The 18,051-nt window shown below is 36.6% G+C and overlaps 1 long non-coding RNA gene across 1 annotated transcript in view; it reads right to left on the bottom strand.

The window, feature by feature from the left end:
- Window positions 1-2,999: 2,999 nt before the first annotated feature.
- Window positions 3,000-18,051, bottom strand: part of LOC130544679 (uncharacterized) — a 73,990-nt gene continuing 58,938 nt past the window's right edge. Inside the window, exon 3 of the long non-coding RNA XR_008961146.1 lies at window positions 3,000-6,382. This is a non-coding gene — a long non-coding RNA (uncharacterized LOC130544679). The remainder of the gene's footprint in view (window positions 6,383-18,051) is intronic.

Raw genomic sequence — 18,051 nt, 5'->3', positions numbered from 1 at the left:
GGGTAGCTCTTACCTAGAGTCTCCCATGCATTATAGTTAGATAAGACTAGAGTTGGAGGCATCTAAAAGCTTGACTTCATTGGCCATCCACAATGGCTTTCCCTTCACAGGCCTGGCACCTGGGTGTTTGTTGGCCTTTCTCTCTCTCTTTGTGTTGGTTCGTTTTTATATCATAGCAGTCTCAGGGTAGTCAAATTTCTTATATGGTGGATAGCTTCCAAGAGGCAAAAAAACAACCTTGCAGGCCAGTTAAGAGCTATACCTGGAAGTGGCACGGGGACATTTCTACCATATTCTATTGGTCAAAGCAGTCACAGAGCTCACCGAGATTCAAGGGACTCAAGAAATAGATTCCCCTTCCTCATGAAGGAGCATTCCCTTGATGGGGGAGGTCATATTGCAAAAGAGAATGTGGGTTGGGAGATCTGCCACACTCCTTGTGATGTTTACACTATCTAGCTTCTCCTTCATTCCAGGGGCTCTGAGTTTGTGAACTTCCTAAAAACGTGAATAGGCAAAGAGGTTATGACTCTTTTGGAGGTTAAAGTCAAGTCTCAGCTCACCATGTCTAAGAAGGTTCTTAATCATATGAATAGGTTCTTTGGGGGTTGCCATATCCAAGAATAATAAAATAGGTAAATCCTTTGGCAAGATTAATTAAGAATAAAAGATCAAAGATACATCAGTGTTAGGAATAAAAGAGGGAGGATAATAATAGATAAAGATTTTTCAAATCACAAAGGGAAGGCTATGAAAAATTTTCTGCTAAAAAGTTTGAAAATTCAGACAAACTAGAAAATTACCTGGAAAACTATAATAATATTGCTAACTCAATAATAAATAGAAAAACTTAACAGACTTATAACCATTTAACAAATAGAATCAGTAATTAAAAATCTAAACTACTATCTCCCCCAAACCTTGCCCTAATAGTTTTATTTGTTTTGTTTTTATTTAAATTCAATTAATTAACATACAATGTATTACTGGTTTCAGAGGTAGAATTCAGTGATTCATCAGCCTTATTTAATACCCAGTGCTCATTACATCACATGCCCTCCTTAATGTCTAGCACCCAGTTACCCCATTTTCCCACCCCTACCCCTCCAGCAACCCTCAGTTTGTTTCCTATGATTAATGAGTATCTTATGGTTTGTCTCCCTGATTTTGTCTTGTTTTATTTTTTCTTCTCTTTCCCTATGATCCTCTGTTTTGTTTCTTAAATTTCACATATGAGTGAGATCATATGATAATTGTTTTTCTCTGACTGACTTATTTCACTCAGCATAATACCCTCCGGTTGCATCCATGTTGACGTAGATGATAAGATTTCATCCTTTCTGAGGGCTGAGTAATATTCCATTGTGTGTGTGTGTGTGTGTGTGTGTGTGTGTGTGTATACCATATCTTTTTTTTTATACTTTTTATTTTGTTATATTAGTCACCATACAGTACATCCCCAGTTTTTGATGCAATGTTCCATGATTCATTATTTGCATATAACACTCAGTGCACCATGCAATATATGCCCTCCTTAATACCCATCACCAGCCTATCCCAATCCCCCACTCCCCTCCCCTCTGAAGCCCTCAACCATATCTTCTTTATCCATTCATCCGTTGATGGACATCTGGGCTCTTTCCATAGTTTGGCTCTGTGGACATTGCTGCTATAAACATTGGGGTGCAGGTGCTCCTTTGGATCACTACATTTGTAACTTTGAGGTAAATACTCAGTAGTGCAATTGCTGGGTCATACAGTAGCTATATTTTCAACTTTTTGAGGAACCTCCATACTATTTTCCAGAGTGGCTGCACCAGCTTGCATTCCCTTCAACAACGTAAGAGGATTCCCCTTTCTCTGCATCCTCGCCAACATCTGTCATTTTCTGACTCGTTAATTTTAGCCATTCTGACCAGTGTGGGGTGGTATCTCATTGTGATTTTTATTTCTATTTCCCTGATGCCAAGTGATGTTGAGCATTTTTCATGCGTCTGTTGGCCATTTGGATGTCTTCTTTGGAGAAATGTCTGTTCATGTCTTCTGCCCATTTCCTGATTGGATTATTTGTTCTCTTTGGGTGTTGAGCTTGATAAGTTCTTTACAGATTTTGGATACTTGTCCTTTATCTGATAAGACATTTGCAAATATCTTCTCCCATTCTGTCAGTTGTCTTTTGGTTTTGTCGACTGTTTCCTTTGTTGTGCAAAGGTTTTTTATCTTGATGAAGTCCCAATAGCTCATTTTTGCCTTTGTTTCCCTTGCCTTTGGAGATGTGTCTAACAAGAAGTTGCTGTGGCCAAAGTCACAGAGATTGCTGCCTGTGTTCTCCGCTAGGATTTTGATGGATTCCTGTCACACATTTCAGTCTTTCATCCATTTTGAGCCTAGTTTTGTGTATTTATGGTGTAAGAAAATGGCCCAGTTTCATTCTTCTGCACGTGGCTGTCCAATTTTCCCAACGCCATTTGTTGAAGAGACTGTCTTTTTTCCATTGGATATTCTTTCCTGTTTTGTGGAAGATTAGTTGACCGCAGAGTTGAGGGTCCATTCCTGGGTTAAATTTTCTAAATGAGAATGTATTTCCTTTATAGACCCAAAGAAAAAGAATTTTTTTTGAGAGAGAGAGAGAAAGAGAGAGAGTACATGTGTGCAAGAGCGGGTGGGGAGGGGCAGAGGGAGAGGGACAGAGAGAATCCCAACCAGGCTCCACACTCAGCATGGAGCCCAACATGGGGCTGGATCTCATGACCTGAGCTGAAATCAAGAGTTGGACACTTAATGAACTGAGCCACCCAGGTACCCTGAAAAAGAGTTTTTTTTAAGACAAAAATAAAAATCCTTTTAATACTGAAGTCACTAGAAGTCTGTTTCATCCAAATTAATCTTCACTTAGATGTCCTCTAATATAGACCAAATCTCGATATATTAAAAACTGCATAACTTTAACAGAGCATTTGATTTATTACATCAAAATGTGTATTTACAAAATAAACATCTTTTTTTTTTGCCTTTAGTCCTTAGAGTTGTAATTCACAAATAATTTATGGATGTTTGTCACCATCTTTCTTGCAATAATATGTCATTCCCTATAAATTTCACATTCATGATACAATGGTAGAAAGGGTACAGAAGATCTCTCGATGTATTTCTTAGAAAACTCATTTAATAACAACACTACAGATCTTCTCTAACCTCCCCTACTTGGTGTTTCATGTCTAAGAGCGCATCGAATCTGAAAACAAAACTGATCCGCAGAGACCTTGTAATTTATCTTTTTCCATGATTACAATTTCTAATCTAACCAGCAGCAGTTCAAATTGCACTCTGATCCAAATGATCAATAGCTGTGCGTGACCCATTAGATGTGCGAATATTAAATCGTTTTTGGATAAGGGCTGTCCAAATGAAAAGCATATAATTACCATCTATTAACATATATTGAAGCCAATAACACAAAAATGCAAAATGTGTAACATACAACCTATCAGAATTCCAGCGACTATGATGTTAAGGTTAGATCTTATATTTTACATACAGATTAGTACCGAGTTATGATTTATGTCTTCAAATGTTTATTATTAATAAGGTTGACCTTAGGCTACACAATGGATAAATTTGTAAATAAAATACATCTAATTCCAGATTCCATCCTTTTTTGTATGTGTGCACTTCCTTAACATAAAAGTTTCACTACCTATTTATTATAGGAAGTAGCCACAGTCAGTGAGTAGAAGGATAATTAAATTAGTTTGGTAAGAAAGTAATATCAAACATCTAGCTTACATTTCATGTTTTCCCTGCAAATAAAAAGCTTATACAGTTACAGAAGCATAAAATTACATAAAGAATAGAACTTATAGAAAAATGAGTCCAATCTTCTACCCTCAGTGTCAGAGAGAATAGCAATGAAGTTCTCCAAATATCCCATGGTAACTCCTTCCAATATTTAACAATGCAGTCTTTGGTAATTTTTCTTCATGAAAACCTTAAATACCTAGTGTTCTAAGTTAAACCTAGACAAGTAACATTTTATGCCATATTTCTCAGTCTCTCTTGTGGCTAGTTCAAGGCTTTGTGACTGCATCCAGAACAGTGGGATATAAGATAATGTAATCTACTTCCAGATTTGTCCTTCAAAACATCTAATGGGGGGTGCCTGGGTGGCACAGCGGTTAAGCATCTGCCTTCAGCTCAGGGTGTGATCCCGGCGTTGTGGGATCGAGCCCCACATCAAGCTCCTCCGCTATGAGCCTGCTTCTTCCTCTCCCACTCCCCCTGCTTGTGTTCCCTCTCTCGCTGGCTGTCTCTGTCGAATAAATAAATAAAAATATCTTTAAAAAAAAAAACATCTAATGGATCCTCGAGGCATTCCATTGCTGTGGTGAGATCACATGGTCCAAATGCTGTAGCTGTAGGATGCAAGAGTATCACCCAGCTGCATGGACTTTACATGAGCCAAAAATAAATTTTTATTATAGTAAACCTCTGAAGTTTCTGGGTGCGCCTATGACTGCATCATAGCCTGGCCTATTCAGGTTCATTTCAGGTATGAGCATAATGAGAAAAATTTTCCAACAGTCACTCCCCTTTCCATCCTCTCCTGACCCAAGCTCTTCTTTTCATTCAACAGTGTTGTAATTCAGGGTCAGCATCCTGTCCTCTTTTTCCTTAGATTTCTTTTTCTCCCTCCACACTTATAGATTTAGCCCCTAGTCCTTCCTCATTTTTATTTGTATAGTTCTGTTTTCTCAGGATCCTAAATTTTAATTCTCAAACCCCATCATCTCTCTGGCTCCAAAAGCAGGTTTGAGCAAGCTGCTCTTTACATGTCTGTGCATCTTTGCATGGAGGGGATAATTCCCTCTTCCCACCATGCTCTGGAGATATGGAAGCCATCTTGTGGGAGATATTATGTGTCTGTTTTTAACCTGGGCAGGACCAGAGGGGCAAAGAAGTCAAGTCTTCTGCTTCAATAGATTTCTATCTTGTTAGAAAGAGGAGTATGAAGCTCTCTTTTCTGGTCTTCCTGGGGCAGGGCTAAGGTTCTTATCTAAAGTCACTGCCTTTCCTTCTCCTATGATTGCTTAACTGGTGAAGGTGTTTCCAACAAAGCCTATTAAAAATACAGGGAAATCTAAATAACTTTCACCTTCTAGTCCCAGTTTTAGTGCTTTAACCTTCTGAGTGAGTGTTTGAAGAGATTTCCCCATTTTCTTTGCATCAAGGCTCCTTTCGCTAACCTTTCTCTAAGTGATCACTTGATGAGATTTCCCCCACTTTCTCTGAAGTAAGACTCCACTTTTTTTTTCCCTATCTTTTTTACACAGGAACCATTTCAACAAATCTGCCATGTAGAACTAAAGTCTTTCAAGCAAGATAAAGATTAGCCTGACCTTTCTTACATCAATTAATCAATATGGTTACACCGCAGATTTACCTTTTAACCTTGGTGTTTCCACAGTGCAATATTAAAGCATGATTTGTGAGGCTGCTCCATTTTATATATGGTTAAGAACAACCCTCTGTCTGTGTGCTTTGATAAAGTGTCAGAGCATAACGCAACACAGGAGGGAAAGGAGGCTTTTATTGTCTTCATCAAAAACGGCTCTGTAAATCTAAGATTGGAGCAGCAATACCGCCAAAGCTGGCTGACTGAAATTAACTGTTGGGCTCTGTTTGCAGATTCACACTGCTGGAAAGGCCATTGTTTGGGAATGCTCTGAAGGGCTGTATCATTTGATCTGAATTTCAGATAGGAATAATGTCATCTGTTGCCAGTGTCAATACCCTCTTCCTCAGTGTTGAAGCTTATCCCCAAACAAACAAGAAGGGTTGACTCTACTCTATCCTGAACCCCCAGTTGCCACTTTCCTATCTGCCTTAATCTGTTTCACAGGTGAAGAATTTAGAGAAGGCAAAAAGGCTGATCTCCAAATATTGGTCAAGTCCCTTCACTGAATCCATTTAATAGCAGAAAACACTACCATTATGTCCTCTGCAGGGACTTTATAGACAGATTTCTCCACCAAACCACAATGTGTTTAGCTGTTTGTCTCAGAAAACAATTATACAATCTCTTTTTGAACATGTCATCCAGATGGAATGTTTTACAAATGAGGAAACTGAGCCCCAGAAAATGACAGGTTCAGGCCCAGGATTCACAGAGACTTAGTGGTAGACTTACCTTAGAAACCGGTGCAGTTTCTCCCCTAAATGCCTAGTTGACACATTAGTTCTTAAGAATGCATTTAATTCTGTGATAATATCTACAAACTTACCACTTCCTCAGAAGCCAATAAAACTTCACGTGGAGTCTGTACATTTTCTTGGGGCTTGCTTGGCAGTGCTCCATTGTCACCTGGCCATCTGGAAGTACCATCTTGAATCAGAAGAAAATTCAAATTATAGCTCTGCCACTTACTAGTTGTGTGACTTCTGCCTTACCACTATCTTAAAAAAATAAAATAGCCACCTCATGGGGCTGTTTGGAAGGTTGAAATATTAATTCATATAAAGCACTTAAAACAGTACCTGGTACATAATAAGTACAATACAAATGTTAGCTCTTATTAGTCTTCCTATTCTTCCCATTCTTAGATTCTTCAGTGAATCTGGGGCATCACTGCAAATTTATGTTATTTTTTTTCCTTCATAAATCCTAAGTGTTTTATAATTCTTGACTCTTTTACAGTGAACATATTGTAGAGTTCCTCAAGTTCATTTTGAACATTCACACTGGGGGCATTTGAAAGAGGTGCCTTTTTTTATGAATTGAAAACAGAAACAAGTCACCAGCATCTGTCATTGCACTCACATTCTGCTTCTTTTTGGGTGATTCACAAACACTTAAGCAATCTCATTCCCTGGACATGATGCCAGAGGTTGTTGAATGAATTTTACTTTACGGTCAACATTTAAAGGATGCAAAGCACCACAGAATGTCAAGATCAAGTTCCTTCTGATCAGTGCATGAAGTGAACTTTATTGTGGATTCTGTGATGTTCCCAATGGCAATTTAATCATTCAGCTTCCTTTTAATAACAGAGCAGTACCTTTCTCTGGAACCTGGTTTGACCGATCATTAAAATGTGTCTGGTTTAGTCAAGGAACACTCTTAGATAATGTGAGATCCCGGGCTCTAATCACAGATTTGAGTTGACTATCTTTGCTTTTCTTGCCTTTAGCTAAATGAAACTTCTTATTTTAAGGAAGTCTTTTTCAACAGTATGTGCCACTACTTAATAAATAAAGTGCTGTTGATTCAAATATAAATTCATTTTTGATATGAAATTTGAAATTATATGATGGTTTAAATAATACAGAGTAAGGGTAAAATTAAGTAGAAAATCATGTAAAACATAGTTTAGAATTGCTCAGTTTCTGAATTGAGTATGAATGTTCAAGGAATTAGCAGACCCTAAAGACATTATCTTCTTAGTGATGCCTGGATGCCATTATTTTTCAGCAACTAGTGAGATGTGTATGAGTGTGTGTGTGTATGAGTGTGTGTGTGTGTGTGTGTGTAAATGGTGTAATGCAGACTCCGTAGTATAATCATTTTGCAAACTGGTCTAGAGTATATGAAAGACAATACTAAACCAGTGCTTTTCTTTATGGGAAATTATATGAATTTTGTTTGACACAAAGCAGTAATTGTGTATTATATAGGGAGTTTGTTTTTGTTTTTGTTTTTTAAATAGGGACAAAAAATCACGATCAGTTCTGTTCGGTAATCACCAAAACAAACCTATCAGATACATTTTGCATAGTTTTCCCGCTGAGGCCCAAGGAGACCTTGGCATTGCACCTTGGCTACTCTGGCACTAACCACAGAGGAAGAAAGACTGAATGAGACTGAAGTTCAAGCTAGACACAAAAGTTAGGGCTGCCAAGGCTTAACTACCATAACCTTTTCCTTTCCTCTGTTTTAAGAATCTACCTAGACAACTGCTGTCATTCCCAGTTAGGACTAGGTTACCTTAGCAGATGAGTTCTGAAAACAATGAGTGTGAAGTTTGAAAATAAAACTCAAGGATATTTTTAATAAGGTTATATACTGTTAATCCATGCTTTTCTGCCAAGTAGTGTCTCAAATGACTCTTTGGGGATTTACTCTATTTCAGAAGAATGGAGAATATAAATATTTAAGTATGTGGAGATTTTGTCATTGACCTAAGAAGTTTACATTCTGTTTAGATAGTAGTCTCAGAAATATTACTATTTTATAGAATGGATAGACACAGGAATGCAACGAAAAGCAATAAAGTCACTTTTTTTGGTCTAATGGAGTTCTCAAAGATTAAAAGGCATGATAACCATTAGTGTAGGAGTGTGGAAATGGGCACTTTCATACACTGCTAAAGGGAGTATAAATTGCTCCTTTCCTTAAGGGAGGGAATTTGGCATAATATATTAAGAAACAGAGAAGTGTATAAACACCAACTCATATGTTCTCTTCCTACAGAATTATCCTAAGGATATAACTGGCTAAGTGCACAAAGGTGTATATGCAAGAGTCTATAGTTCATAAAAGTAAAAAATCAGAAACAATATAAATATACAGTAAGGGTTATTTTAATCAGTTATCTATGTAGCTGATAGAAATGATTATGTAGATATACACTAACCGATTTGGAAAGACATTTCTGAATGATAATTAATTAAAAATAGCATATTATAAACCACACTATGCTATAATACTGCTATCAGAGAAAAAAAATAGCATATGGATAGGGATGAATTAAAGAGATGCACCAAAATGTTGCCTGTGATTGTGTTTGGATATTAAGTATTCGGGAAATTTATTTATTTCTACTTCCTAATGTTTTAATAATTAATATGTATTACTTGAGTATACATTTTTTGGAAAAATTAAAAACGGAATATATTTTTGAAGGGAATTGATGGCATTTGGAGATATAATGATGTCATCATATTTGCTTCAATTTACTGGAATGAAAAGATTGTTTCATTCCATCTGATTTGTATGCTATTGTTATAAACTTTTTAAAATAAAGGCTTTACCTTGAAGAGAGTGGAACTGCAAGGAGGAGGAAAGGGGGATGGAGAGAAGAAAGAGGGAGGGAATAATTTAATTTGATGTAACAGGGCTTTGCAGGCTTGAAACTGTCACATCTAAGTTGAACTCCTGGCTCTTACTCTCGGGTTTGTTTAAACTTGTAAGAACCACTTTTAGTCTCTTACGTTTCAAGATTTTTATCTGTAAATTGAAAGTCATAGTATTATCCACAGGATTGTTATTAAGATTAAGTAAGAGGCATAAGTCAAAGTTGCCCTGCTCATGAAAGTTGTACAATAAGTGCCTACAGTGAGCGGGTAACATGTACTAGATGCAGAACTACACACTTTACATTATCACATTTGATTGTTACAATAACCCTTTCATACAGTGTTTTATCTCCATTTTTCAGATGAGGAAGTAGATTTGTAGAGAATTTAAGTAACTTGCTCAAAGCCAGAGGGCTGGAAAGAGGCAGGTGGTGACTGCCATGAAACTGCCCAAAATGGATACTCCATGTTAGATAGTGACAAACTAACTCTCAGTTCCTCCATCTCTCCCTCTTTCCCTTCCCTCCAGAAAAGACAAAAGAAGATCACTTAAACTCAAACTGCTTCCTGAAAAATGTTGAGTCATTCAAATTCTCCATAAAACTCATTCCACTCTATAAACTAGCCTTGAAAAAATTCAGGTCCAGAGGAAAGATGGCTGAAAGACAACATGTGCTATTTCCTATATATTCTTACAGAAACTTCCATTTCTGAAATAAATTTTTTCTGTATTACTTTTCATTGCAAATTTAATCTGATCCTTGTAACCACATACCTACCATATTTCTCTGCAAATATTCTCTAATACCACCCAAAAAGATAACTTTCTGGTTTTTCTTGTGTCGTTTTCTTTTTCAGCTCAACCTGTACTATATTACAATAGAATACTTTTTATCTCAGAATTGTTTAGAAATAATGATGCTTTGAGAATACAGAAATCTCAACTCCAAAATAACATGATTTAAAATAATAGACTTGAGGGGCACCTGGATGGCTCAGTTGGTTAAGCGTCTGCCTTCAGCTCAGGTCATGATCCCAGGGCCATGGGATGGAGCCCCACACAGGGCTTGAGCAGCGAGCCTGCTTCTCCCTCTCCCTCTGCCACTCCCCCTGCTTGTGCTCCCTCTCCCTCTCTCTCAAATAAATAAATAAAATCTTTAAAAAAATAAAATAATAGACTTGATTCAGGCCAAAAATATTCTGCATGTAGTATATCAATTTTTCTTTCATTATAAATGGTATACAAATATGTATAAGCATAATCATAATTCAGTGCTTCAAAAGGGCTGTTATATATCAGATAAATGACCAAGAATAATCACAACTAGGATATACCTTGAACTATGACTGTGACGCTACTATTAGTGTATTCAGATGAAAGCCACTGTATGGGAATTTTAAGAATTTATTAGGTCAACATGGTGCTATCAAACAGTTCTTTTCAGGCTACAAAACTCACCATCACATGAACCACAGAAGTGTATGTCATTAGAAAGAAGATCAATTAAAATCCTTTTAAGACTCTGTGCGTTAGGTGCTTCCAATATTTAAGCTTCTGGAGAAACACGTTCTCTTCTCTTTCTGTTACTTTACTTACACTCTTCATGCCATCTATAAACCCCATGCTACAATCCCTTACAACTTCTACATGTCAAAATTATACTTATCCTCTTTACACATGGCGTTTCTTTCATGGAGAACTACTAGTGTCTTATTGCCTCATGAACCACATTTCTTCCTCCTCTGCACTTCGGCATAGCAGCCTTTATCTCTCATGTCATTTGCCATATTCTATTTTCCCTACAGGTCCAACATCCCTAGCCAGAAATTTGGGGACTTAAGAAAAGTAGTACCATAGCATTGGTTGTGGATTATACAGCATGTCCAGCAGTAAGGTGTTCAGTAGTTGGAAAAATGACCATATTAATAACACAATCTTCTTAATTGTACCTTTGGAAGGCTGCGTTTTCACCTGATTATACACAAATAGTCAAAGAGAAGAACTGTCTTTACCCCAAAGCCAAAATCTCCTGTGTGAAGAGAAAAAGTTTCTTAAGAGAAATTTCAATGTGCTCAGAGACCTAGTATCTGAAGTCAGTCATTTCTTCCAAACTAACCACTTGAGAAGAGATTGTCTAAGTTGAGAATCAGGGGGCTATGAAATCCCTTAGATGATACAACATCATACAACAAAATAAACATGAGGCAAAGAGCTCTGTAAGTACCTAGACTAAGTCTCACAACAATTGACAAATCACTAATAACAGGTCTTTTGTTCCTTTTGCAAGCGGTCAAAAACAATGAATAATAGAATGCTATGCCAAGTCGACTAAGAGCAAGTTCACATGAGATCATTTAAAAGGAGAAAATGATGCTTGAAAAGGTCCCCGATGAGATTTGGCTTTTTCCTAAGAGACTCTAGATGGCATTCTGCTGCAGCATTTTAAAAACCACTTTCCAAAATTGGGCACCCTCATTACCATGCATTACATTTGCACTCTCCACTTAGGCTGTTTTGAAAAAGAATGGCACCCCAGTTGTGTTTTTTACATTAAATGTGCCTTCTCTCACATTTGATCTCTCCTTTTGTGACAGTCATTTTATTTCATAGCAACTATATTTCTTTGTCTCTATTTTACTGAATGTGTAGTTTTCAGATTATGCAGAGATGGCCAATTTGGATGTTGTGGATAGAGAAAACTGAGAGCTGACTGCAGGGCCCAGCTTCACTCATCCCCTCAAGCAGTCCAAAGTAAATAAATAAGCTCAGGGGCTTTGAGTTGGGTCATTTCCACCCAGGGCAAAATAGAGACACGGAGAATAAAGCCTGCTATTGTTTTTCTTTACATTCTGGTTTTCTTTTTTTTTCTTTTTTTTTTTTAATTGAGTTAGATTATGTTGCAGACAGTAGATTAATTCTGCCAGTACTAAAAGAAGTGAGGTCATTCTGTGAGCCCTTGGATATAATGTGACCTCTAAACAGGATATCGCAGTGCCTAAGAGAACCTCAGAGGTCTGCAACTAGATAGGAATTGCTACTTAAACACTGTACTCCAAAGAGACAAAATTGTGACTAAAACATCCAATTTGTAGTAATGTGGGGCTATCTTGGGGTTTCAAACTCCTCTATAACAAGCTTTATCTTGGACCACAAACATCCTAGGCCTATTTCATTGGCTTATCTCAAGCAGGATTTCATAGAAGAAAGGGGAAAATACATACAGAAGTCTTATGTATATTTTAATCCATTCAAATATGTTAATGTATTAAATATAAACATCAAATGTACTACTATAATGTACTATAATACTCTATGATCATAATAAATACAATGATGTCAATATATATAGTAAATAAATATAGATACAAACAATTGGGGCTGTGCTGGTATGCAAATATCGGAAGTTATTTATAACATAACTCATTCTAGAATATGAACTACAGTGGCATTCCTCACCTACCTATGTCACCTAGTAACAAAAATCCAACAACACTAAAAAAAACACAAAGAGAACAAACTGGAATTATTAATATATGTGGACAATTCATCTATTTGTTAGCTGTCTCTGAGGGAGTTGCTATGTCCTATAACCTAACACAGCAGTTGATTCATGAGTAATCAACAAAAGTTTAAATTATCCACTTTATATAAACACAACTAAGAAGTCAAAAGAATGTCTAACACAACTTATGACCATTTCTATGAAATTAATAAAGCAAAACATAGCAAGGGGCCAATTTCACCTGGAAAATCCATTAATGCAGAACACCTCATTCTTCAGTGATGTGTCATCGTACTTACGTTATTTCACATATTTAAGATAAGTCAAGGGAATTCTGAGAGGCTAAGGGAAATGATTAGTCTAAGGGATTCTTGAGAAGAAATGAGGTTTCAGGTTTTCAAATTAGGAAAGTAAAATCCTAAGAGTTCCCTTGAGGTGGATGTGAAGAGGGCACTTGGGTGTCATTCACAGAGCCTCTGAATTGCTGGAGTCAACCAGATCTTCCCTCAGGGAGACAGGCACCTGGGAGAGCTCTGATGCATGAGCCCTTCTCCCCTGGTCAGGAACTGGAGACAGGTGATTCCCCTCATAACCAAAACACAGCTGACTGCTCCCCATCAGTGCCACACAGAGCTCCAGTCATTCATCACCACTGCCATAGAGCCCCAGACCACAGGAATGAATGGGAAGAAAACCAGAGGCCCTGAGAGCATGTCCTACTTTCTCCACTAGTTATTGCAGGAAAAAGGCAATTCCACAGTGAATTCACTAATTCATCCAGGTATTAGAAAACTGATCTCATACCAATCCCAAGTGGGAAGGAGAAAAAGAAAGGAATTAATAATTATCCATCAAGAATATACTATAACAACATTTATAATGATGATTTTGACTGTTCCCAGGTACTTTTACATGATTCTTTAAACCCATCATCTAATTAATCTTTAAAATAACCCTACAAGGTGGGTATTACTGTATCTACTTTACATATAAGAAAACTGAAACTTAGAAGGTTAAGAATTCTTGCCCAAGATCACCATGTTAGTAAACTGGAAAATTGGAATTCAAACTGGTTCTATCTGATGGCAATAACCAGTAATGGTGAGATTACTCATAAATGGCGAGGTGGAAATGTAAGTCTCTGGTTTTGGGGTCTCAGAGTTGCTCCTTTCTTTAACACTTCAGCCAGCACAAAAGCTCCGCTTTCTACATCACATGCCCAGGAGTCCAAGAATATTAGAATGAGAAGGACTCCTTTGAGTTTTGACCCTTTGAGGGGATCAAAGTCCCCACTGAGAATCAGAGGAGTAGTACAGTCCTTTGCCCCAGAAAAACATAAGTATATCTTGTTACTCATTGTAGTTGTGTTCTATAAAGTCCCCAAAGAAACTGAACTAGTGAATACTGAACCATTATGCCAAGGGAAAATACAAGGTTAGGTTCCTGTGAGCCTCTCCAGACACAACATTCTCAACAACCAATCAATACATAACCTTGTTTTTTGTATGTTTATGTTTAAGGAAACCTCATTTAAATATATATTGTCAATTCATTAACATTGAACCTACAACCAGCAGGACTATAACTCATATCAGAATGACTCTTGTCTAACTAACACATATATTTTCTCTGTAAGGCGCATCACACCCTTCTTATGCTCAGGAACACTAGACAGCACTTTAGCACAATGGTTGATGGGTATTTCAAACAACACAACCACCAATAAAAAGCATAAAAATGTGAAAAATGTGGCACCATACTGACTGAAAAGGACACTTGCTTCCAGTATGAGAGCTCAAAGAAGACAGTAGAACTTCACCGGGATGGACCTCAGCTGGGTGTGTGTGTTGGGCAACTAAGAATTTTTTGCTGCTCTCTGCATGTCTGTGACTGACTATAGAAGCACGGCAAATACTGATTTGGGGCTTCCAAAAACTTTTACTGAGTAGGCAAATTCACACATACAGAACCCATGGAGAGAGTAAGCATTGAATGTGTGCATGTAAGCTTTCCATTAAGTCCATAAGCTATACAGACTGTACCAGATCCACCCATCATTCCCTTCAATACCTGTTATAGGTCAACCCTTTGCACGTAGGTTCCTGAATATTGGGAGAACACTGGAGTATAAAAATGAACTACAGTTTTGAATAATAAAGAAAATGCCAACAGGATTCCTAAAACAAGTGACCCATACATATTAGTAAAACTGATTTTTTAAACTAAACAAATAAATTAAACTTTACAATAATTTGAAAGTTCAGGGAATATATGATGTTTGCTAGCTACTATATTAACTCTTTAAAATCACCAGCATTACCTTCAGTTAATTTCTGTTCTATGCTTTGAAAGATACTTTTGTGCTTAAAATAATCTTACTTAGAGAAACTGAACTAGATTCTGATTAATAGTTAATTTTGGTGATAGGAGAAATAACTGAATGCCTTTAACTTTGGTCTCCCAAACAATGCATTATAATACCAGTTAGCTGCACTCTCAACCAGAACAAGTTTGCCATTATAAGTTCTAGAAACCTGACCATGAACACATAATGACAAAGGACAATGCAGAATGCAAAGATGAAATCACTCACCCAAGGGGTCTCTAATCTCAGCAGATATAGGCATAAAGTAATAGGGAGTGCAGACACAGGCAAAAAAAACAAAACAAAACAAAACCAAAAACAATAATTTCTCAAGGGCCACATTTTTTTTTTTTTGGCCCATTCCTCAGGCCAAGCAGTCAAGTGTTCAAATTCAAATGCACACACACACACACACACACACACACACATTCCATAGCACTGGGGAGCTCTCTGTCATCAATTTTACTTTCTGAAATTTTGCCTATCATTGAGTCTTAGCTGCCTCTACGAAGTCTCTTTTATCCCTTAGCAATGCATAATTTCTCCCTATTCTGTCCATTTTAATCTCTACACTATTGACTTTATTGTAAATATTTTTGGCTTGCCTCAAACTCAATACAAAATGGCAAGACCAAGGAGGACAGGGAAAGTCCTTCATGTATACTGATATATCTCAGAAGCCCGATACATCTCACTGCTGTAGCATAATGGCGATCATGGACAAAGTAGTCAATAAAGAACTCTTGGATGAATAGATGAGCAAATGAACAGCAATGAATCAACTGCATAGTTCAATTATTCAGAGGACATCAACATGGCCAATTATAAAGACCCAATGTTCCAGTCTGGTATTTTCAACTACACAACATTTACAGCATCCTAGACTTACGTTTATAATCAAATTTCAATTGATATGAACCTGAATTCATTCATTCAACAAATATTCAATCAACATTTACGGAACACCTGGTCTGGGCAAGGCTCTGTGCTAAGAACCAGAATACAGCCGTGAACAGAACAGGTATCAGGGCCCTTCTTAAAATGTAGAGATGAACATGAAAATAGGCTTCATTCAATGAGTGGTAATGAATTCAAAGCCATGTTCTTTGGGCTATTCAAGAAACATTTTCATAAAAGAGCTAGGAAATAAGTATCATGAAATAAAGTTATTTCACACTGGCTTTCTCGCAAGCCTTATCTGTAAGACACAGTGTAATATAGTACATGCCAGAAGGGAAGTAAGAACACTCCACCTGAGAAATCTTCTGTGCCATTCTTTCAGCCTGAGCACTGTTTATCTTGAAAACTTACTGCTCCTGGCCTTGCTCCAAAGCAAGCAATCTAATGATTCATTGAGATTTTACTCTTTGGGGATCAGTTTAAGCAGCAATGGCAAACAGGCTATCCCAATAAAAACATGTCTTAACGAAAAAAAATTCCATATATTTCTCCTAATAGACAGAAGTCGCATAAATTTTGGAGTTAAGAAATTCCTATATTCAAGTGGCACTGTCCAGATTTCTTATAAACATGATGTCTGAGATGGAAAATGCAGACCTGCTCTTTAAAACAAAGAAATCATCTGACATCTACATTTAGATTTATGTTTAAAATATAATTTTGGAGTGAACAGAGAAAAAGAACATTAATATTCCCATACTGAAAGAGACTGAGATAAATCAGAACAAATGATGATTCCAGTTTCACTAGTCATCTTCAGTGAGAATTTTCACAACCCTTCTCAGCCCTTATGCCTTTCCCATGCAAACTGAATCAATTGCTTAAAGTATATGGTAAGACCCAAATTAGGGGGCTGCCATAACCCAGTCTTCTAAATATTAAAATACAAACTGAATAGATTTAAATATTTCTATAATAGACCTTTTAATAGTAAAGAAAAAAATGCTCTGTATTACAAATCACTCTAAACCAAAATACTAGTCTAAACAATTCTGTTTTATAGCAAATGTTATCCAAACTTCTCTTACAAAAAATAAAAAATAAACAAAATCCTGTTAGATGTGGGACAGTATATAACAACATTTTTTAATGTTTGATTCCCTAGTGGCGCCTGGGTGTCTCAGTGGTTAAGCATCCCACTCTTGGTTTCAGCTCAGGTCATTATCTCACGGGTCATTGGATCCAACCATGCATCCGGCTCCACCCTCAGTGGGGAATCTGCTTGAGAGTCTCTCTCTCTCTTCCCGTGATCCTGCTCATGCTCTCTCTCCCTCTCTCAAATAAATAAATAAATAAATAAATAAATAAATAAAAATAAAGTTTGATTCCCTTATGTGAATAAATATGCACACTTTTCCTCAACTGATGAATTATAATATTTTAAGATTTAATATTTAAAATTTCCTGGCATCCTTTATATTCTAAAACTGAGTAAAAACATATAAAATAAAAATTTCTTGATTACTTATATACTGATGTAAAATATAACCTATTTATAGATTAAAGATTGATATACTTTCACTTAATCACTTGAATCTGTGAATCTACAAATGTATTTAGTTGAGAGAGTTCTTTAGGGATAAACGTCAGCCTATTTTTACTCATCTTGACAATACATATTCTACTTACATCGATAGTATGTATAATGTCATAACTACATACATGTTATGTACTTAATAGAAAATATTAGGCAACATCATGTTATTTGACTAAGAGAAGAGTAAGATATAAGTATCACTGACAACTTTCAAGAACCCAAAATATTACTACACACAAAACCATGATTCCCATGCTCAAATATAAAACATCCTAGAAGGTCTCAACTTATCTCAAACACTATCCTAATACTCTTAGATCTTACCAAGATTAATACATTTAACTTAAAGAAAAATTAAAAACCAGATGACACTTACTGCTTTTTACAGAAAGTAAGAAAAAAGGAGAATAGAACAAAATCTACTAAATGAATGTAGATATTAAAATGGCCAAAAGAAAGTCAAGAGTCTCAAACAAACTTGGAGCAACTATCATCTATTTCTATAGAGGACAGAACCAAAAATGGGCCAAGTGAAATGAAAGTTATTTATGAAGGTTTTCCTGACTGTGAGATTTGCTTAACTCCCTAGCACTGTAATGAGAAAAGAAGGGCTT

This window comes from Ursus arctos, unplaced genomic scaffold (assembly GCF_023065955.2).
Source record: "Ursus arctos isolate Adak ecotype North America unplaced genomic scaffold, UrsArc2.0 scaffold_1, whole genome shotgun sequence".
In the NCBI taxonomy this organism is placed as follows: domain Eukaryota; kingdom Metazoa; phylum Chordata; class Mammalia; order Carnivora; family Ursidae; genus Ursus; species Ursus arctos.
This window is presented reverse-complemented; position numbering and strand designations above follow the sequence as displayed.